This window comes from Hordeum vulgare, chromosome 7H (genome assembly GCF_904849725.1).
Source record: "Hordeum vulgare subsp. vulgare chromosome 7H, MorexV3_pseudomolecules_assembly, whole genome shotgun sequence".
In the NCBI taxonomy this organism is placed as follows: Eukaryota; Viridiplantae; Streptophyta; class Magnoliopsida; order Poales; family Poaceae; genus Hordeum; species Hordeum vulgare.
The window spans coordinates 368,659,772-368,684,021 of NC_058524.1; positions in this window are offsets into that span (position 1 = coordinate 368,659,772).

The window sequence follows — 24,250 nt, forward strand, 5'->3', positions numbered from 1 at the left end:
CGAGATTCTGGTTGTGTGTTGACGGATGTGATACAAGTGACGGGTTATTATAGGAGTTGTGTGATATTACTCCTTGTATCCGTGTACCAGGTTGCATGACCAGATATTTCGGGAATTCTTAGGTGGGAATTCAAGTAGTTACTTATAGGACGATCTTCCAACAAATTCGTGTTGCTTCGATGTCAAGTGGTGATTTCAGATCTTTTCTAAGAGGTGTTCTCATATTTTTATGAGAGTATTAATTCTTTTGCTCTATCAATTATCATGTCAATTCCTTTTAAACCGGAGTCATCGTATCAATTCCATTCAACCGGTGTGCTTCTCTTTAACTGAATTCAATCCTCTCTAATTGTTGCAGATCATTCTCCCAATTCTTTCCGGAGTTCATCTCATCTGTATCAAGTTGTCTTTGTTTTCCCCGCCCTCCCACCCTTTTCTTCAGTGATTCAATTTTCATCCAAGAGTTTTCTTTTCATTGTGCTTCCACTGTCTGTTCTTTTCTCTCTTACCCGGCGATACATTGTGTAGATTTTCAGGAGTTTTAGTTCATCATTCCTTCAACCTGGTTATCTTTTTTCGGTGAATTTAATTCAGTTGTCCATGTTCATCATATCCTATTCATCCTTGTAATTCTTTTTCATGTTGGAGATTCTTATCAGCCAATCTGGTTATTCATTCCTCTCTTTTCTATCCGGTGTGTTGAAGATATCTCTGAGGTTCGTGTTTTCAATTCTTTTATTATTTCGAGGTGCTAACCTCATCTAGTTTCCATTTATACCGGTGTAATATCTCTCTTTCTAAGAAATCCTTTCAATGGTGGTTTCTTTCAGTGGGCCCATAACCCACAGGTTTTTCCCAGGATCTTACCTGGCTCTTTTAATCTTTTCCAGAGACCTCTAAATCTTTTCAACTATGACATAAGTATGATTTTCATCAGTCATATCCCTTCTTCAAGATCTATTTGAATTAATTCATTCTTTGGCTCAACCTTTCATTCTTCTTTATTCCGGAGTGTCTCAGTAATTCTTGGTGTTGTTCTCGTCATCATTCTCAGCTTGCAGTCTGAAGGAGTGTTTTCTCGGATCTTGGTCCGTTCTCTTGAAGATTTCATTTCAGCTTGGTGTCATCATCTTATTTGTTCCAGTCATGACTAATCCCTTTCTAGCTATTCGGTGCATTTCTGAGTTGTTTTTATTTCTCGTTCCTCCGAAGGCCATCATTTCAGAAGACTTCTTCGTTTTCAGCTTGCAGCTTTCATTCTCTAATTCTTCTCCATTGTTGTTTCTTCGTTCATCTCTCGTTTATCCGGTGCCTTGTTCTAGTTTTCTCTTGGGTGGCTCATGATCTCTTCATTCTCATGTATCTCCATTAATTCGTGGTGTTCCCATTTATTTGTGAATTCTTACCGGTGCTTCCTTCAATTTTGCTTCAAGTGGTGCTTATCTCTCTATCTCTTCAAGATTCTTTCAAGAGGAATAAGTTGTATGCTTAATCCGTTGCTTGTCATCAATTAAACTTGGTTAAGGACTAGCATAACATAATTCTTATTCCGGGTTCATAGTGATTTCAATCTTTCTTCCAGAGTGCCTCATAATATCAATTCCTTTTTCTCAAGTGTTCTTATCTTTTCTTTCCGGAGTTCCAAGTTTTGTCAAGTATCTCTTTGTGAAGCTTCATCTAAATCTTGGCAAGGTCATAATCTTATTCTTTTCTACCTTCATATCTTAGCTGTCGGGACCCCGATCCTAAGTCATAGGAATCCAGTCTGTAACACATCGCATCCCTTTGCGGTCTCACGCACGGTTAACCCCACGGCTGCAGCCTTACCTTAGCCGGGACCGTTTGCGCCTTTTGACTAGCGTATGCAATTGTGTCGCTAGCAATCCAATGACAAAGAACCTGGATCGACATGTCTAGTCATAAACCAAAGTGGCACTTCCGCACAGGGACATGCATACATGACCCATCAAAGCAGGTATCAGTCACCAGCGAATGTAGACGAGTCGTAGCAAGTTACAAGGACTCCATTACATCGCGTGACATTTCCCCAAAGGGGACAGACATAGCAGCTAAGAAGGACACACGCCGGTCAACCAATGTGTCCGGAGCAGTAGCGAGCTACCATGGCTCGTTGGATCACAAAGGGGCATTTCCCTGTAAGGAATGCTACTAAAGTCTACAGCTAGGTAATTGAACCCCATACATATCAAGTACGACACACGTACGCATAGCATACCAGTATGTATAGATACATCGATGGCATCACAACATAACCATAAACATACAAGCTTTATTTAAGAGGCTCGGAAGAGCCACACATATAATATTACACAGTAGGGGTCTCACGACCCATCATAACAGTCATTCAAGTTACAAGCCAGCGGAAGTAGACAAACTGTCTGAGTACAGACAGATGAAACTAGAAGGCACATGGCCTGACTATACTACAGACCCACCCTAGGGCCAGATCGTAGCTGGGATACCAGCTACTCGTCGTCGTCGATGTCTAGGAAGAACCCTCCGTTAGGGTCATTAACAACCTCTCCAACAAATATTAAGAAAACATGAGTACGGAGGTACTCAGCAAGACTTTAGGATAACTATCTACTCATGCAATGTATCAACAAGGAATTGTGGGGTTTCATGCGAAAAGCCAGCATTTGACTCGTGGCTAGACAACTTGCATTTTAAAACAATTTTAGACAACTTGATTTCTCACACACGAGTCCACTAACAGCACAACAATACTCCATCATGGAATCATTCGGTCTCCATACGGAAATGCCGTCCACGACACTCGCGCTTATCTTGACAATTTTTTGAGTAGCCATTGAAGTCATCTATGAACAACATATGTCTCCAAGTAGTCCATATCCGCGGACGCGGCTATTCGAATAGATCATAACCCTGCTGGGGTGTACTTCTTCACACACGCTCTCGCCAGTTATTGCCATGGGCACGTCATGCACCTCGGCAACCTTCAAGCAGAAGCCCAGCGAGGGAGTCGGCCACAACCGTTAACCACACTAATACTTAGTCCAGGTCTATCGCCTATCTGAGGGTAACCCGCACGGAAGTCCGGCCAAGGTTTCCGCCACGGCCCCAAACGATGTGCGCAGGGTTCCCAAGCCCACCATCCGGGTGCCACTTGGTACACCGTGCCACTGCCTACCGCATCACAGCCCACCTCTCAGGTCAGCGCTATGCACAGCCTCCTGCATGACTATAAACACCAGAAACTACTTGCAACTCCTGGACCGAGTACTAAGCGATTAATAAGTCGAGCGGGGTCATATTTTAGGGCCCATCATGTGGTAGTATCTCATCTTGGATTACATACATGGAACTCAGGTCCTAAGGACGGTTCCCATGAAACAACCCGCCATGTACTCCTACATAGCCTTTCACCGGTACCTTTACCAAATCAGGTTCAACACACAACCTTTACTTACTGAACACATTCTCACAATTCTGTTCATCTCCAAGATGACAGACCATGCACAACTCTAAGCATAGCATGCATAGCAGGATAAGGCACATCATGGCTCAAACATCTACCAGGTATGCTAGGTTGCAAGGTTCAACTATTTACTGTGACAAAGACAGGTCATGCAAAGGAAGTGGGTTCAACTAACGTGGCAAAAGCATTTGAGCATTTGATCCTAATGCAATAAGTAAGTGCAGGAGCGAGAACATGTGATTTATCGGAATGATCAAAATGGTTGCTTGCCTTGTAGCTCAGAAGAGGGACAATATCCGTCAGTCGGATATTCGGTGGAATCAGAAGGAGCAGAGCCTACCGAAGGAAATGACAACAATCAATAACAATCATATGCAACAAGATGATGCATGAGCATGGAATGAGGATGCAAGGTGGTATGCTATTATGGCTAGCATTTATTAGGTTTGAAGTTGATTTGAATCAGATTCAAATGTCACTTCAAACGAGGTATTCTCGAATACCATTATAATTGATTCGACCTGATGCTCATATCAACTTGTTTTTAACATGCATGGAAATGATATGTTAAGTTGCTGGTTGTGATTGAACAATGTTTGATCATAGCATTTGAAGTGGAATTCAAATGATTTTCAAATTCCATGTCCATAGCATTTATAAAATTTAACTTATTCATTATTCTACATGTTTGGTCCACTAACATTTTCAAACATGTTTTCAAATGACATATTCGGATTCCTTGGATTTTTTTGATACTTTTTCATATATAAATTATTTTCATTGGAGTTACAGATTAATTTCTATGATTTTTAGAAGTTTTGGCATTTTTCTGGAATTCTTTTAAATCAGAAAATCTTTACTGCATCAGCATGATATCAGCAGGTCCAACTGGCCGTTGAAAGTCAAACCTGACCAGTGGGACCCACTGGTCAGTGACTCTAGTCAGTTTTAGATTAGTTTTAAACTTAATTAGCTAATTAACAGTACTGGACCCACATGTCAGTGACTTATTAGTTTATTTAATTTTATTTTTTTATTAACTAAATCATCCAGAGGCTGGCCCCACGCGTCAGTGGCTCAGGCCAGCTGAGATCCACCGGCGGCGAGGTCGTCCTCGCCGGCGGTGAACCTCTGACGACCACCAGTACGGCGGAGGGGCTCGGAAACGGCGCACAGGCGGCCAAACTCTGCGCGGAGTGCACCACAGGAACGACACGACTTCCACAGGTTCATTTTTGAAAACTTAAAGTTTTTGAATTCAAATTTTAAACTTGAAACCAGTAGCCTTTTGAATTTATTTAAGATGCCAAAAGTGTTATGAAAATGGTTTTCTTCATTGCTTATTTGCTTTCAAGAATTATCAGAAAAGTTGAACTTTTCTTGAGGCCATTTTGGGTTCATTGATTTGAACAAGTTTATAATTTCTTTGAATTTGAGAAATGGCTAGGGTTTTTTTGAGTTTTTCTTCACCACTTGCTTTGTTCTTGTTGAATTTTTCTTGGATGCAATGCAAAGAAGATATGAGCACAATGCTAACTTGATTAGGGTTTCAGGGATGTGACAACTCACCCCCACTCAAAAGAATCTCGTCCCGAGATTTAGAAGTCGTCGGGAATAACGCGGGATACTCAAGTCGGAGACGATCCTCTCTTTCCCATGTTGCCTCCTTTTCAGAATGATTTGACCATTGAACTTTAAGAAACTTGAGGTTTCGACGTCGAGTGGTACGCTCAGCTTGATCAAGAATACGCATAGGGTATTCTCGGTATGAAAGGTTATCTTGGAGATCAAGCGTTTCGTGGTCCACTTCACGGATAGGATCCGAAAAGCAACGCTTGAGTTACGAGACGTGGAAGACATCATGAACCTTGGAAAGATGCGGAGGAAGTTCCAACTGGTAGGCAACTTCTCCTCGTTTGGCAAGAATGCGAAAAGGACCAATGTAACGAGGAGCCAACTTGCCCTTGATACCGAATCGATGGGTACCCTTCAAAGGTGTAACCCGAAGGTAAGCCTTCTCGTCAACTTCAAAGGTCAGAACCTTATGATGACGATCATATTGGCTCTTTTGATGAGACTGGGCTGTTTTCAACTTTTCACGAATAATGCGAACTTGCTCTTCTGCATCCTGGATCATATCCGGGCCAAAGAGTTGCCTCTCTCCGGTTTCTGACCAATTAAGAGGTGTTCGACATCTTCGTCCATAGAGAACTTCAAAAGGGGCTTTGCCCAGGCTTGATTGATAATTATTGTTATAAGCAAATTCGGCGAATGGAAGGCACTTCTCCCAATTCATACCGAACGATATAATGCAAGCACAGAGCATATCCTCTAGGATTTGATTTACTCTTTCTACTTGACCACTTGTTTGAGGATGGAAAGCAGTGCTAAAAGATAAGTGAGTCCCCATAGCATTCTGAAAACTTTCCCAGAAGCGAGAAGTAAAGATACTCCCACGGTCTGAGTTAATCTCCAGGGGAACACCATGAAGAGACACTATTCGAGAGATATATAACTCTGCTAGCTGGCTAGCTGTTATACTCTCACGAACTGGAAGAAAATGAGCTACTTTGGAGAGACGGTCAATGACCACAAAGATAGCATTATTTCCTTTCTTGGTCTTGGGAAATCCGGTAATGAAATCCATACTAACTTTATCCCATTTCCATTCAGGAATAGCTAAAGGATGAAGGGTGCGAGCAGGCCTTTGATGTTCTACCTTAACTCGACGACAAACGTCGCAGTTAGCAATGAACTCAGCAATTTCTCTCTTCATCCTAGTCCACCAGAACCTCTGGCGTAGGTCCTGATACATCTTAGTACTACCGGGATGAATGGTGAGAGGAGAATCATGAGCCTCCTTAAGGATTAACTGCCTTAGATGTGGGTTCTTAGGAACCACTAGACGATTCTGGAAGAACACAACACCTTGATCATTCATGGAGAATTCATTAGCGTTTCCGCTAATAATATTCTCCTTGATCCGTGATATCCCCTTATCACGCTTCTGGCCAGCTATAATTTGATCCCTAAGGGTAGGCTTCGCCACCAGGGTAGAAAGGAATCCTTGAGGAACAATATGAAGATTCAACTTCCGAAATTCCTCACAGAGATGTGGTTGACCTTGTTGTAGCATCAAGTTGTTAGAGTAAGATTTACGACTTAGTGCATCAGCCATGACATTGGCCTTCCCCGGGGTGTAAGTTATCCCTAAGTCGTAATCCAAGATCAACTCAACCCACCGTCTTTGGCTGAGATTCAAATCCGGCTGGGTGAAGATATATTTCAGACTTTGGTGATTAGTGAATATTTCGCAACGATTACCCAGAAGGTAATGTCACCAGGTTTTTAGTGCATGGACTACAACTGCAAGCTCAAGATCATGTGTGGGATAATTATCCTCATGTGGACGCAACTGTCGAGATGCGTATGCAACCACATGACGATCTTGCATGAGAATGCAACCTAATCCTTGTTGCGAGGCGTCGCAATTGATAACAAAGTCCTTAGAAAAATCTGGTGGTAGCAACACAGGTGCGGAAGTCAGGCGTCTTTTCAGTTCCTGAAAACTATGCTCACACTGTGGTATCCACTCGAACTTTTTATCCTTCTTGAGGAGTTCAGTTAGAGGCTTTGCAACCTTGGAGAAATTCTCGACAAAGCGGCGACAATAGCTCGCTAGACCAAGAAAACTCCTAACTTGCTTAACCGATTCAGGTTGAGTCCAATCAAGGACGGCTTGAACTCTCTCGGGATTGACAGCAATACCCTTATCAGAGATTACGTGACCTAGATAGGTCACTTCTGGTAACCAAAATTCACATTTTGAAAACTTGGCATAAAGGCGATGCTCTCGAAGTTTCATCAATACCAGCCTTAGATGCTCGGCATGTTCTTGTTCGTTCTTCGAGTAGATGAGAATATCATCGAGGTATACCACGAAGAATTTATCCAAATACTCCATGAAGATTGAATTCATCAGACGAGAGAAGTTGGCTGGGGCATTGGTTAAACCGAAGGACATGACTGTGTACTCGTATTGGCCATAACGAGTAACAAAAGCCGTTTTTGGAATGTCCCCGTTCTTGATCTTGATTTGATGGTATCCCTACCTCAAATCCATTTTTGAGAAGACTGAGGATCCAGCGAGATAATCATACAGGTCGTTGATCCTGGGGAGCGGATACTTGTTCTTTATGGTGACCAGATTAACTGGTCGGTAATCTACAACCATCCGATTCGTTCCGTCTTTCTTCTTGACGAATAGGACGGGGCAAGCCCAAGGAGAAGAGCTAGGGCGAATGAAACCTTTATTCAAGGCCTCATCTAGTTGCTTCTTAAGTTCTCCTAGCTCCAGGGGTGCCATCTTATATGGTCTTCTGGCTATTGGAACAGTTCCCGGAACAAGATCTATCACGAACTCTACATCTCTGTCAGGTGGAATTCCTGGCAGTTCCTCTGGAAAAACATCCGGGAAGTCACGGACTACCGGAATGTCTTCAAGTTCCGGAAGGGGGTTGGCATTGAGGGAATAGAGTTGGCATTTGGCAACTCGAGTGGAGACATTGACTATCTCACCCGAGGGATGGGTAAGCTGAACATTTCTAGTATGAGTATCAATCTTGGCATAGTGAGCTGACATCCAGTCCATACCCAAGATGATATTAATATGCGAAGATTTCAGGGCTATCAATGAGGCTAGAAAAACTAGCCTGTCTACTAGAATTTCATTGTCATAGGTTATCCTAGAGGTTTGCAACTTGCTACCAGGGGTTTGGACAACCAATGGAAATGGCATATCACAAAAAGACATGTTATGCAACTGTGCATAACTTTCTGAAATGAAGGAATGAGAAGACCCAGTGTCAAAAAGAACAGACGCTGGGTGATGATTAACAAGAAGCGTACCCAGTATGACGTCGGGATCCTCTGCAGCTTCTTCTGCTAAGACATAGTTCACACGGCCACGTGCAGGAGTTGGCTTCACATAGTAGGCTTTGCCCGACTTGCCTTGCCCGACGACTTTCCGGGTTGCTTGGCACCCACATTCTGAGGACACTCACGGGAATAGTGCCCTGGTTCTCCACACTTGTAGCATATCACTTGGTTGGCACGTGGTGCAGCATTGCTAGCTGGACCACCATAGGTTTTTGCTGGAGGGTTGGTCTGATTCGTCTGAGGCGCCACATAGGATGGCCTCGGAGTGTATCTTGGTGGCAGAGAACTGTTTGGAACCCACAACCTGCGTTTTGGAAATGCGGAACCAGATGACGAGCCAAAGTCACGGGAGTGCTTCTTTGTGGCTTCGAAGTTGGTATGACCAGTCTCGGCACTGATCGCCTTGTTGACACGGGCTTGGAAGCTTGTACACTCGTGGAGGCGCAAATCACGACGAAGCTCAGGGCTCAGACCCTTACGGAATCTTGCTTTCTTCTTGGCGTCAGTAGACACCTCCTCTGTTGCATAGCGGGCGAGGTTACCGAACTCACGACTATAGGCATCCACGGTCAACTTTCCCTGGGTGAATGCACAAAACTCCTCTCTCTTTCTGTCCATCAGGCCCTCTCGAATATGGTGCAGATGGAAGGCTGCACTAAAGTCTGCCCATGTGGCTGCTAGTTCAGCAGGACGCATAGCTTCAAAGTTCTCCCACCACAGATTGGCGGGTACTTCCAGAAAATACGCCTCGAAGGTCACATTGTCGGCCTCAACAACATTCGGAGAGCGAATCTTACGTGAGATACTACACATCCAATCATTAGCATCGAGGGGATCGACGAAGTGATGGAACTTTGGAGGATTCAGCTTCACAAAGTCATTGAGGGACACTGCAGCATTCCTAGGCTGACGAGCTGTATTCTGCTCAATACGCTCTAACAGTCGGTTGGTCTCCCTTTTGTTCCTCTCTGCCTCAAGCATCACTTCCACCAGAGAGGGCGGGTGAGGCATGTCTTCCTGCGACGCTTGACTACCCTCGCCTTGCTCATGAGCAGGGGCACGGTTCAACCTGGTGAACACCATCCTGACAAACAAACTCACAGCTTAGACCAATATCATCATAAATACTAGCTATGGATTAAGAATGCACTGAACACATGGAATGCAGAAAAGAATATCTGAACAACATGGTAACAAGCAACTGCTATATATACACCATGGTTCATATACACCCTTACATAGTTCAGTACAACCTTAACCGAAGAGAAAACTACTGAAATTATGAAACTACTCATCAGAGGCTTACAAGCTTCCTATACATTATTTATCTAGGCCTCCGGAGTTCATTTCACATCACAAGCATACTTCACGAGTCACACAGGACTGTGAATGTACGACTACTACCATACTATCCTTGCACTCACGGTTCAGGCATCCACATAGAACATCTCATAAAGATTGCCACCATGGCCTGGAAGCTCCACCTGTGGATCAGGAAATACTCTAGCCTGAGATCCCTCGGATCCGTAAGGACACGGATGTGGCCATGGTCCCCTGACTGGTGGTAGTAGGTGTCCCCGAAGAGGGGTGACTCCTCCTATAGCGGGCCAGTCAACATGGGCCGGAAGATGGGCCCTAACAGGGTTCAGCATCTCCATATCTCCGTACCCTGTCTGGACTACCGGTGCCAGCTGCGTCAAAGCCGTCCACAGACGGGCACGTGTGGCATAAATCTCCATGCAGAGAGCACGGGCATCCCTTTCTCTGTTCTCTAGCATCTCAGCAGTGGACTGCAGTAGCGGATCCTCCATAGAGGAATCAAAATAGACCCCGCTGAGGTATCCCTCTTCACCTGGCTGAGAGGCAGGAACATAGCAGAACTCTGAGTTCTGCAGCGGTGCATGTCTCGCCCTCATAATGGTCAGCATTGAATAGGCAGCATCTTGTACTGCCATGTCAACAGTGACTCCCAATCCATAGGACCAATGGATTGGCTCCTCAGCTCCAGGGTAGTCCGGAAATACCCTAATAGTGCAGATATACTGGCTCTGGTTGAAGTCTCGGTACTGTTCCTCCACTGTGTACTCTGGGTACCAGCGGTAACCGCATACCGACATCACCCTGACCAACATGGCTGTATGACCCGACACATCAATGCACCTGGTCAGACGAACCACCTGACGAGAAGGACGGCCAGGCATCTGAAAAAATAGAGAGTAATGCAAAAGCATTAGAGCTCTGAATGCAAAATTGGGCAGCATAACAGCTGTAAATGCTCAAAAACAATTTTGAGACAACCAAAAAATAGAATAGCGTAACCACTCAACTATCAAGTTCAATTCTCTGATCCTCAAACTTACTTCCTTTTTCCTAGGGATAAAAGAAACCCAAATATCTCTCGGCCCGTAGTCTTATAATCTACCGATCAGAAACACGAGCCTAGAAGAAGATGAGTAACCTAGTCCTTAATTCCCGCAGAAAAGACGAGAATGACCAGAATAGAATAACTTGAGAAGAGAACAAGAGTCTTACGTTCCCTTCCACAAACAATTCCCTTATATATAACTAAAGCAATTCTAGACTCAACTTCGACCAGTTTGGCTTAGTAGTCCTACAGTCAGTTAGGCTCGGATACCAACGCTGTCGGGACCCCGATCCTAAGTCATAGGAATCCAGTATGTAACACATCGCATCTCTTTGCAGTCTCACGCACGGTTAACCCCACGGCTGCAGCCTTACCTTAGCCAGGACCGTTTGCGCCTTTTGACTCACGTATGCAATTGTGTAGCTAGCAATCCAATGACAAAGAACCCAGATCGACATGTCTAGTCATAAACCAAAGTGGCACTTCCGCACAGGGACATGCATACATGACCCAACAAAGCAGGTGTCGGTCACCAGCGAATGTAGACGAGTCGTAGCAATCTACAAGGACTCCATTACATCGCGTGACATTTCCCCAAAGGGGACAGACACAACAGCTAAGAAGGACACACGCCGGTCAACCAATGTGTCCGGAGCAGTAGCGAGCTACCATGGCTCGTTGGATCACAAAGGGGCATTTCCCTGTAAGGAATGCTACTAAAGTCTACAGCTAGGTAATCGAACCCCATACATATCAAGTACGACACACGTACGCATGGCATACCGGTATGTATAGATACATGGATGGCATCACAACATAACCATAAACATACAAGCTTTATTTAAGAGGCTTGGAAGAGCCACACATATAATATTACACAGTAGGGGTCTCACGACCCATCATAACAGTCATTCAAGTTACAAGCCAGCGGAAGTAGACAAACTGTCTGAGTACAGACAGATGAAACTAGAAGGCACATGGCCTGACTATACTACAGACCCACCCTAGGGCCAGATCGTAGCTGGGATACCAGCTACTCGTCGCCGTCGATGTCTAGGAAGAACCCTCTGTTAGGGTCATTAACAACCTATGCAACAAATATTAAGCAAACATGAGTACGGAGGACTCAGCAAGACTTTAGGATAACTATCTACTCATGCAATGTATCAACAAGGTATTGTGGGGTTTCATGCGGAAAGCCAGCATTTGACTCGTGGCTAGACAACTTGCATTTTAAAACAATTTTTGACAACTTGATTTCTCGCACACGAGTCCACTAACACCACAACAATACTCCATCATGGAATCATTTCGTCTCCATACGGAAATGCCATCCACGACACTCACGCTTATCTTGACAATTTTATGAGTAGCCATTGAAGTCATCTATGAACAACATATGTCTCCAAGTAGTCCATATCCGCGGACGCGGCTATTCGAATAGATCATAACCCCGCAGGGGTGTACTTCTTCACACACGCTCTCGCCAGTTATCGCCATGTGCATGTCATGCACCTCGGCAACCTTCAAGCGGAAGCCCAGCGAGGGAGTCGGCCACGACCGTTAACCACACTAATACTTAGTCCAGGTCTATCGCCTATCGGAGGGTAACCCGCACGGAAGTCCGGCCAAGGTTTCCACCACAGCCCCAAACGATGTGCGCAGGGTTCCCAAGCCCACCATCCGGTTGCCACTTGGTACACCGTGCCACTGCCTACCGCATCACAGCCCACCTCTCAGGTCAGCGCTATGCACGGCCTCCAGCATCACTATAAACACCAGAAACTACTTGCAACTCCTGGACCGAGTACTAAGTGATTAATAAGTCGAGCGGGGTCATATTTCAGGGCCCAACATGTGGTAGTATCTCATCTTGGATTACGTACACGGAACTCAGGTCCTAAGGACGGTTCCAATGAAACAACCCGCCATGTACTCCTACATAGCCTTTCACCGGTACCTTTACCAAATCAGGTTCAACACACAACCTTTACTTACTGAACACATTCTCACAATTCTGTTCATCTCCCAGATGACAGACCATACACAACTCTAAGCATAGCATGCATAGCAGGATAAGGCACATCATGGCTCAAGCATCTACCAGGTATGCTAGGTTGCAAGGTTCAGCTATTTACTGTGACAAAGACATGTCATGCAAAGGAAGTGGGTTCAACTAATGTGGCAAAAGCATTTGAGCATTTGACCCTAATGCAATAATTAAGTGCAGGAGCGAGAACATGGTATTTATCGGAATGATCAAAATGGTTGCTTGCCTTGTTGCTCAGAAGAGGGACAATATCCGTCAGTCGGATATTCGGTGGAATCCGAGGGAGCGGAGCCTACCGAAGGAAATGACAACAATCAATAACAATCATATGCAACAAGATGATGCATGAGCATGGCATGAGGATGCAAGGTGGTATGCTATTATGGCTAGCATTTATTAGGTTTGAAGTTGATTTGAATCAGATTCAAATGTCACTTCAAACGAGGTATTCTCGAATACCATTTTAATTTATTCGACCTGATGCTCAGATGAACTTGTTTTTAACATGCATGGAAATGATATGTTAAGTCGCTGGTTGTGATTGAACAATGTTTGATCATAGCATTTGAAGTGGAATTCAAATGATTTTCAAATTCCATCTCCATAGAATTTATAAAATTTAACTTATTCATTATTCTACATGTTTGGTCCAGTAACATTTTCAAACATGTTTGAAAATGACATATTCAGATTCCTTCGATTTTTCTGATACTTTTTCATATATAAATTATTTTCATTGGAGTTACAGATTAAGTTCTATGATTTTTAGAAGTTTTGGCATTTTTCTAGAATTCTTTTAAATCAGAAATCTTTACTGCATCAGCATGACATCAGCAGGTCCAACTGGCCGTTGAAAGTCAAACCTGACGAGTGGGACCCACTGGTCAGTGACTCTGGTCAGTTTTAGATTAGTTTTAAACTTAATTAGCTAATTAACAGTACTGGACCCACATGTGAGTGACTTATTAGTTTATTTAATTTTATTTTTTTATTAACTAAATCATCCAGAGGCTGGCCCCACGCGTCAGTGGTTCAGGCCAGCTGAGATCCACCGGCGGCGAGGTCGTCCTCGCCGGCGGTGATCCTTCGACAACCACCAGTACGGTGGAGGGGCTCGGAAACGGCGCACAGGCGGCCAAACTCTGCGCGGAGTGCACCAGAGGAATGACACGACTCCCGCAGGTTCATTTTTGCACTTAGCCGGGGCTGATCTGGCCGGAGATGACGCCGACGACGATCTTGGCGGCGGCCAGAGTTCGGGCGTCATCGAGGTCATCGAAACAGAGGGAGCTACGCACAAGACTGGGCTCCTACGGCATCTACGCGACGGCCTGAAGCTGCTGGTGGCCTCAGAAGGACGAGCTGTTCACTGGAGGGTTACCGGCGATGAGCTCCCGCGGCGGATCTCGTCGGGCTCCGAGGAAATCAGGGCTAGAGGAAGGGATCGAAGGGGGAAACTTGGGGGAAAGCTGCGCAAGCTCATGAGGAGTGCAGAGGTGGCGCTAGCTTGCTCGGGGACGGCCTGGAGAGGGAGAACGCCGGAGATGAACTTCGGTGACCCGAGGAACAACACGACTGCGACTTGTCGTTTCACTGCGTCTCGGCGTCGGGCTGGTGGCTAGGAAGCTTCAGGGAGCTGCAGCGGTTCTATTGCGCGACTTAGGAGGGAAAGAGGTAGGCTAGAATGACGGCGAGCTCGAGCTCTGCTCGGGCTCCAATGGCGGCAGTGGGGAACGAAGCAGAGGGGGAGAATGGAGTGCGGAATGGATAGGCCAGAGCTCGGGGAGGTTATCCCTCCACGCGCCAGCGCGAAGCGGCGGCCAGGCAGGCAGGGAGCTGCGTGGAGGCGCGCGGCGTCGCGGCGGCCACATCCTGCTCCTACTGGCGAGGAGGAAGACGACAGAGGGACTGGGCCTGGGCCAGGCAGGTAGGCGTTTCTTCCTTTTTTTTCTCTATTTTGTTTTCTGTTTTACTAACTATTTGATTTGCTATTTATTTCAGCTTCAAAATAGTTTACCAAAAATATTTTGAACACACCAGAATATTTGTTGGAATATATCCAACCATTCCTGAAGTTTTCAACATTTTTGAAAACTTAAAGTTTTTGAATTCAAATTTTAAACTTGAAACCAATAGCCTTTTGCATTTATTTAAAATGCCAAAAGTGTTATGAAAATGGTTTTCTTCATTGCTTATTTGCTTTCAAGAATTATCAGAAAAGTTGAACTTTTCTTGAGGCCATTTTGGGTTCGATTTGAACAAGTTTATAATTTCTTTGAATTTGAGAAATGGCTAGGGTTTTTTTGAGTTTTTCTTCACCACTTCCTTTGTTCTTGTTTAAATTTTCTTGGATGCAATGCAAAGAAGATATGAGAACAATGCTAACTTGATTAGGGTTTCAGGGATGTGACATTAGCATCAATCATTTTGATACGGAGGCTCGTCATGGTGGTTCTTCAAGGATGTGATTCATTCTCATGTGTTCTTGAAGATTCTTGTTGGAGTACCTCAAGTGTTCTTTCTCTTGCATCTCCAGTGCATTTGTTCTTCCTTTATCCTTTGAGGTGGTATTATAGCCTTCTTGTTAGTGTAGGAGACTCGAAGAGTTTTCTTTTCAAGAATGAGATAATTAAACCCACCAATTCTTTGATCATGAGATATGTTTCAACCCATGATTTCTTCAGTGAGCTATCTTGGTTTGGATTTCACCTAAAGCTTTTCCTATGGATTGTTGCTATTATGGTGCTTGTCATTAACCCAAGTTCTCAATGCACTGTGACAGCCCGATGCCGACGTTCCAGAAGATTCCCCTTTTCTTTCCGTTTTCGTCATGTGTCTATTTTTCTTTTGTCGCATCATCATCGCATCATTTGCATCATCTGCATTGCATCGGCATCTTCGTTGCCGCCAGATTTCAAAACTTGCATCCGCTAGTAGTTGCCGGTTCTCGTCGTTGTCCGTTCTGAGTCCGACCGCACACGCACGCGCCCGCGGCACCGTCGAAACCCTGTTTTTAAAGTGCGTTTAAAACTTTCTCTCATCGGGGTGAAACTTGGCATGCGGTCGTAATTAGATATGGCTAGACCGCCTGTCGAATTTCGTCGCGATCGGAGTCCGTTTGGTACCCGAACGATCGACCGTAGCGGCATCGTATTCGGCCTACCGTCGGACATCTGTCCGTGTTTAAAAAATCGTTGCCGCGCCGCCCGCTTTCCCTCTCGTCTCTGGATATATACTCTGCACAGCCACTCGTCCGTCACACGTTCGGAATTAGTCGAATCCGACCGCGCGGTTGGATCCGGAACGCGATTCCGGTTAACCTAGCCCACCCCTTTGCTTATAAATAGACCCCCATGCTTATTTTCAGACAACACCCTCCTTTGCCTTGAAAAGCGTGCCAACCCTAGTCTCTCCCGCATCCTCTCTCTCCCCCCGCAGCACCTCCACCCACCAGCCGCCGCGGGCCCGCCGAGCCCAGATCGGGCCTGGGCAGGCCCATCCGGCCGCCGCCGCCGCCCGTTCGGTTCCCCCGTACCCGCGCCGCCCCAGGCTCCCGAAGCCCCCCGCCTTCCTCGCGTCACGCGCCGCGCCGCCTCCTGCAAGACGCCGTCCGCCGCCTGCCCAGCTCGCCACGCCAGGAACCAGTTGCCGTCGGTCCCGTTTCCTGGCCGCGCTAGCCTTGCAAGCGCCGCCGTTCGTAGCCTCCCCGCTCCACCCCCTTGGCCGTTGCCTGCGCCAGATCCAGGCCGCCGCCTGCGCCAGATCTAGGCCGCGCTGCCCCGCCTTCTCGCCTCCCGTGCCGCCCCGCCTGCCAGTCGTTGCGCCGCCGCTCGCCGCCGGAGAACCTGTCGTGAGAGCCCGTGCTGCGCCGGTTCCCTATCGAGATCGAGGTTTCTCGCGGCTGCCGTTGACCGCATCCACGTGGGCCACGGCAGGCCGGGGACCGAGCCGCCCGACCAGCCCGCGTGGCCAACCGCTTTGGCTGGCCTCGGCTCCTCCAGCGACCAGCTCCAGGCGAGCTCCGTTGCTCCAGCAGGCCACCGAGGCCACTCCACCAAATCTCCGAGCCGACCCAAGTGGCCTTGCCCAGGTGAGAAACCCCCCTGTTGAGTCACTCTATTCCTCGCCGAGACGTATAATTTTCCATGTTGCGCCCTAGTTTGGCCCATTAGGTAATTTAGGATATTTCGGAATTTATTTAAAATTCCCGGAATAGACGAATATTATTTTTCCCGTAGATTTTATTCCGTAAGTCAGATCGCGACGTGTAGCATATGTATTTCGTGTAGTTTTACGCGTAGATTACGTTTGTGCAGCTTGCATATTTGTTCGATTTAGTTTAGCGCGCCAAATGCATTGTTTACCGTGCTGTTCCAATAGGATAGACACCCGTATTTATTTTCGCGCAAGACCGGATAGATCGTATGCCGTAGTAGAAATGCCCATGTTTTAGGAACCATTATTCCATGTATTTTAGAGCGGTCATTTGTATTTTTGCGTGTAGGGTTTGCCGGTAGTTTATTTTCCCGTGCATAGGTTATTTTTCTCGCATTTTCGTGTGGCGTTATATTGTTGTGCAACCCCACATATTTTATATGTTTCCGGGGTAGAAAAATCCATGGGATTTTTCTGAGCAATTAGTTTTAGTTTTTGAGTAAATTAGTTCGCGTGATTTTTTGCTGTGATGCCCTTTTGTTTAATTCGTAGGATTTATTCCGTGCTTCGTTTGAAGGAGTTGTCAACTAGGGAGTTCTTCTTTGAGGTTTTGTCTAGCCCCCGGTATTTTTGATAGCAATAGAAATGCATGTTTAGGTGTGGTTTTCTTGCTCTCAAGTTGCTAAATAGTGCTGATTTGGAGGTGCTGAAATATTTCTAAGTCTGGAATCTGTTATATTTTGTTGCTGTCTTGTCTTGCTTGTATCTTGTGATCTGTAGCTCTTTTGAGATTGGTCCAATGGAGTTAGTTGTAGCCCTTGTGTTTCTCTAGCATGCTGTGAAGTTTCATGCCATTTGGAGTCCTGTAGCTTATGATTTTGCTGCTGTCAATATAGCTTCAGATCGAAAACTGCACTTTCATGAGGTGTAATTTTCACTAAGTCCGAAATAGTGTGTGAGATGCCATTTTGTGTCTTCTTTCCCTAGTGATCCATGATGCCATGCTAGTTTTTGTTAGTTGTTTGTAGTATTGATTCTTGCCCTCTTTCGTGTCATGCCTTGCTTGAGTTTATCGGAGTTGTGTAGCCCGTAGTTGTGGGGTGTAGAAAATGCTATGTGGCTGATTTTGGCAGATTGTAGTCATTTCTTGTTTTGCTCGTAGTTTTTGAACCGTAGCTCCGATTTGATCGTGTCCTATATGAAACTTGCTTAGAATCTCGTGTAGTTTCATTTTATCTTGCTGGCTGTATATTTTGAGGTGCTCGTAGCCGTCGTTGCACACATATTGCATTCATGCCATCATATCTTGCGGTGTTTGTATCTTTTGATTCGTAGCTCCGTTGGAGATGTTCTTTATGTGTAGATTGCTTGAAATGACGCGTAGAATCACGTGAACCTATTTGTCTTGCTGTTTAACAACCAATTAAATGTGTTAGTTCAGATCTGGATAGAATTGTAAATTAACATGTGAGGTCCTTCCGGAGGTGCTATATGTCATTTCCGACCTCATTTAAAATGCCTAGATATGTGGTTTAATTGCGCTTCACCTCTTGCCATGTTTAACCACATTTAATAATGCCGTGTATCTAATCGGGATAGAAATAAATAATTAACATGGAGTTTCGTCAATATGTAACTCGTTGCATATTGAACTTCACTTAATGTGTAGTGTTTGATTGTGTGAATTGTCATGCCGTGTCTTGCATGTATTCAGCTGCTCATGCATCATATGTGTTGTGCATCGTGTGGTGAATATCGTGTGTTGATTTGTGTTTACGGTTTGCTTCGTCTCGATAGAGTTCCGCAAGCGTGTCGGATGTGAGGACCCGTTCGACTATGTCGGTTCGTCTGCTTCACGGAGGCATTCTTCTTCCAAGCGGGATTTCAGGAAAGATGACCATTTCCCCAGATACCATTACTATCATTGCCATGCTAGTTATTTCGATGCCATCGTTTATGTCTCGTTGCCTCTCACATGTTAAATATCAGCCTCTGAACAATGCCATGAAACCTTCAACCTGTTCAACCTAGCAAACCACTGATTGGCTATGTTACTGCTTGCTTAACCCTGTGTTAGCGTTGCTAGTTGCAGGTGCAGTTGCTTCCATGTGATAACATGGGTTCCTTGTTATATCACCATATTTAAATGCTATTTAATTTAATGCACCTATATACTTGGTAAAAGGTGGAAGGCTCAGCCTTTCTAGACTGGTGTTTTGTTCCACCTTTGCCCCCTTAGTTTTCGGCTACCGATGTTATGTTCCATAAATGAGCGCTCCTAACACGATCGGGGTTGTTATGGGGACCCCCTTGATAATTCATTTTAGATTAAGACTGGTCTGGCAAGGCCCAACTTTGGTTTTACATTTGCCTAATAACCTAATAATAATGCATAGGGACCCGCCGGCACCCGAGGAAATTTAATCAACCCCCGGGCCAGTGCTCCTCATGAGTGTTGGTCCAAATTGGCAGACTACGGGGCCACCGCGGGGCAACCCGAGGTTTGGTTCTCCTAGTGTGACCCATCCGCCGTGTCCTGAGAACGAGGTACGCGACTCCTATCGGATTCGTCGACACGTCGGGCGTCCTTGCTGGATTAGTTTTACCTTTGACGAAATATCTTGTGCATCGGGATTCCGGTGATGCTTTGGGTAATCTCAGAGTTGAGGTTTTCCACTAGGGAATCCGACGAGATCATGAGCTTCGTGATTGAGGATTTCTATGTGGCTTGTGATAATTTGTGATGGACTAGTTGGAGCACCCCTGTAGGGTTAAATATTTCGGAAAGCCGTGCCCACGGTTATGTGGCAACGTGGAAGCTTTCTTTAACACTGGTTCTAGATAACTTGAAGTTAACTTAATTAAAACTTGCCAACTGTGTGCGTAACCGTGATTGTCTCTTTCGTGAGTTCCTTCTCCGATCGAGGACACGGTGGGGTTATGTCTGACGTAGGTAGGTGTTCAGGATCATTCATTTGATCATCAGTAGTTCACGTCCGTTATGCGTAGATCTTCCCCCTCATGTTTCTTGTACTCGTAAGTTTAGCCACCAAATATATGCTTAGCCGCTGCTGCAACCTCACCACTTAACCATACCTCACCCAGTAAGCTTTGCTAGTCTTGATGCCTTTGGAAATGAGATTGCTGAGTCCTCTGTGGCTCACAGATTACTACAACACCAGTTGTAGGTACAGGTAAAGGTTACTTGACGCGAGCACGTTGATTGTTCATTTGGAGTTGCTTCTTCTTCTTCTTCTTCTTCATCATCGATCTAGGATGGGTTCCACACCGGCAGCCTGGGATAGCAAGGATGGACATCGTTCTTCTTTTCTCGTTTGTTTTCGTCCGTAGTCGGACCCTGCTCTTACTCTTGATGATTATGTAATGTACTGTTGTGACTCTAATGTAGCTTGTGGAGAGTGTAAGCCAATTCTATTATATATCTCATCTTTTTAGTACATGTACTTGTAACGATATCCATTCTTGCAACACGGCGTGATGCGTTTCTATCCCTGACGAGGCCTTCGTGCCAAATTTAGGATAGGGTCGCATCTTGGGCGTGACATGCACCCTCTTGGTGTAAGAAGTTTTGACATCTTTGCTTTCAACAATCCTTGTCTCTGTTAGTGGCTCGTTGTCACTTCATTAGTTTGAAAAGGTTTCCATAAGCCCACTACTGTCTTGTTCTTTTCGTTGTTGTTTTTCCAACAACTCCGTTCAATTCTTCTCGCAAGGGTGCTTGTCAAGTTCATTTGAGATAGTAGTTGTCATTCTTTTCTTCATTCTCTTCTTCCGTATGAGCTAGTTCATATTCTCTTGTTCCGGAGGCATTGTGATGTTGCTCTTTTGGGTCTATTATGTTGTTCTATCAAGAGCATGGTGTTCCCTTGTTCTATTTAGTTGTTTGTTATGAATATTGTCTAATTCTCTCTTCTTATAGAATTTTTTGTCCCAATTTCCTACCGAAGTGCTGCCGAAATTTTCCGTCAATTCTTGCTTCTTTCTCATATCATTCCTCATCTCTTTGCAACCTTCAAGGATCGTTGGTTTCACTCGTTGGTAAAGAAGTGACTAAGTTTTTACCTCTTGTTCTTTCTCATCCTCTCCCCCCTTTCATTCTTGGATCTCGGGGAGAGATACTCTTGTAGTGTAGGAGAGTTGTGATATCCCGATGCCGACGTCCCAGAAGATTCCCCTTTATTTTCCGTTTCTGTCGTGTGGTTATTTTATTTTGTTGCATCATCATTTAGTTTGCATCGTCGCATCATGCATGTCAGCTTGCATCGTGTGTCGCGTGTGGTGTTTTGAGTGTGTGTGCTTTGAGTGCTCTCCGAGTCTTAGTGCGATAGTAACTCCCCTCCTCTCCCCTCTTATTTCGTTTTTGTGGTTTTGCTAAGTCTTCGTTTTAACCCCTATTTCAAAAGGTTCGTCTTCTTTTTAATAGAAGTCCTTTTATTAAATGTGGGGGCAAACCCTTGGGTTTTTCTTTTATTTCTCCTCTTGTGTTATTTTTAAAACAGTCTCATTTTCTTTTCTTATTTAAAGAGCTTTTATTTTACTCTTTAAATAAAAGAGGTTTTATTTAATTCTTCAAAAGGGTTTTATTTTTATTTGTTTAAAAATTCCCAAGCTATTTTTATAGTTGGGGTATATTTTATCTTCAAGAAGCCAAAAGCATTTATTTTTATTTTTATTAAACATTTTTTTCTTTTTTATGTTTTGTGTTTTAAAAAAAATGAGAGAGCAAATAGGGGGAGGGAGCAGGCCCAGCCAAGCTGGCCCAAGGCCCAGCTCCCCCTGCCCTAGCACCCCTCGAACCCTGTCTGTTCTCCCCCCGAGCGCCGTCGTCTGCCTCCCCTAGCCCCCGATCCCCTCCTCTCGTCCTCCCCTTCTTCCTCCTCGATCTCCCCATGCCCAGGCCGAGCAGCCCCGCCGCCGGTAGCCATGGCCTCGCCGGCCTCCCGTCCGCGCCGCCAACGCCCTCGTTCACCCTCCCCACGTCAGGCCGTGCCACGGCCTCCCTCGTCCCATGCTCGCGCCGCCCTGCCGGAGCCGTGCTCACGCCGCCCCGCGTGCTCGCCTCCCGTCCGCGCAGCGCCGCCCGCCGTACTCGCCTTGCCCCTCGCCGCCGCCGAGCTCGCCGTTCCCCTGGCCTCCCGTGCTTGCCCCGTTCACCTGCTGCGCAGAGCCGGCCACCGTTCCCCGCCCCGCTGCGCCCATGCCGTGCTCGCCGTCGCCTTGGCCTCCCGCCGGCCGCGCTGCCCTAGCCCCTGCCGGAGTCACTGCACCGCCGTGCCGCGCGTGAGGTCCTCCGTTGCTAATGCGGGGTTGTGCTGGTGCCGCCGCCGACTGTAGTTGCTGCTCACCCCGTCCTATGCCATGCTGTTTGCTGATGCCGATGCAACCCGCTGCTGCTTGCTAGCTGCTGCTGCTCTTGTTGCTGTCGGCTGATGTTGCTGCTTGCTAGATTCCGCTTGCTGCTGCGTTCTGTTGTTAGCTGCTGCTTGCGGAGGCTGTTGCTTGCCCTGGTTTGCCGGCGCCGATGCAAGTTTGATGTAACTGCTAGTCGCTGCTGTAGATGTTGATTGTGCTGCCGCCGCTGTAGATGCTGGATGCCGTCGCTGCCGTAGTTGCTTTCCTCTAGCTAGTAGCTGCCAGTTAGATGTAGGTTGCTTCCTGCTAGGCTGCTAGTTGCTGTAGAGGCTGTAGCTGCAGTTAGTTGCTTGCTGTAGAAGTTTGACGTAGCTTGTGCTAGTTAGCTGCTAGTGCTGCTTGCTGATGGCCTGCATGTTGTTGCCGTTGCTATGTTGCTTGCTTGCTGCCGTCGCCGACGATCGTTGCTGTTGTGTCGCCTGTCGTCGTCGCGTGCTCCATCCCCGACGCCGTGGAATCGACAAGATCGGCGAGTACCACGACGTCCTCGACGACCCCCGGAACGTGTTCGACTACCGACGTCGAAGACCCGTCTTCCGACACCGAGCGAACGACTACCATCGACGAGACCGTGTACCACGACTTCCACGATGACCAGGAAGACCGTTGTTCTCCTTCACCGAACCGAACCCCTTCGATTCGCATGCTTCGAAGGTATTCCGATGGAACGCGTCGTTAACCGAACGAATGTGATGTATGAGTTGTATCGTATGTATGCGCCTATATATATTTGCCTGTTGCACGTTGTCTCTCTTTCGTCGCGCCCTCGACACATGAGAACCCGATAGCGGGATCACCCCATCCTTATTTGGTTGTCCCGTGCACGCTTCCTATTCGTTGGCACGATATCTCGCCGAGTTATCGTGATAGGAACGTTGCCCTGGCATCGTTTCCGTTTTGCCGCCATGCTTCCCTCTCGCTCGCCGTGGCGACACATGTATCTATCTCCTCTTGCCGTGGTGTTGATGAACTCGCATGCATGACGCATTCATGACATGATATCTTATGTTGCATGTCTCTTGTGCCGTAGCTCCGATCTATGTTTCGCGTGTTACCCGACTAGGATGTCATGTAGGATCATCGCTTCACCCCTTGCCATGTTAACAACAGTTTAACATTGCCGTGTAAATAATCGGGAGTAAACTAAATAATTAAACATGGAGTTTCGTCAGTATGCAACTCGTTGCATATCGAGCTTCACTTAATGTGTAGAGTTGCCTCAGGTGAATTGCCATTCCATGCCTTCATTTTGACCTGTTCATGCATCATAGTAGGTTGTGCATCATGTTGTGCATCGTGTGGTGAATATCTGTGTTGATGTTTGTTTCTGGTTTGCTCCGTCTCGATAGAGTTCCGCAAGCGGGTCGGAATGTGAGGACCCGTTCGACTACGTTGGTTCGCCGACTTCACAGAGTTGTTCTTCTTCCAAGCGGGATCTCAGGCAAGATGACCATTTCCCCAGATACCCTTACTATCATTGCCATGCTAGTAATTTCGATGCTATCGATTATGTCTCGTTGCCTACCACATGTTAAATTTTAGCCTCTCAACAATGCCATGATAACCTTCAACCTATTCGATCTAGCAAACCACTGATTGGCTATGTTAACGCTTGCTTAACCATGTTGTTAGCGTTGCTAGTTGCAGGTGTGGTTGTTTCCATGTGATAACATGGATTCCTTGTCATATCACCATATTAAATGCTATTTAATTTAATGCACCTATATACTTGATAAAAGGTGGAAGGCTCGGCCTTTCTAGCCTGGTGTTTTGTTCCACCTTTGCCCCCTTAGTTTCGGCTACCGGTGTTATGTTCCATAAATGAGCGCTCCTAACACGATCGGGGTTG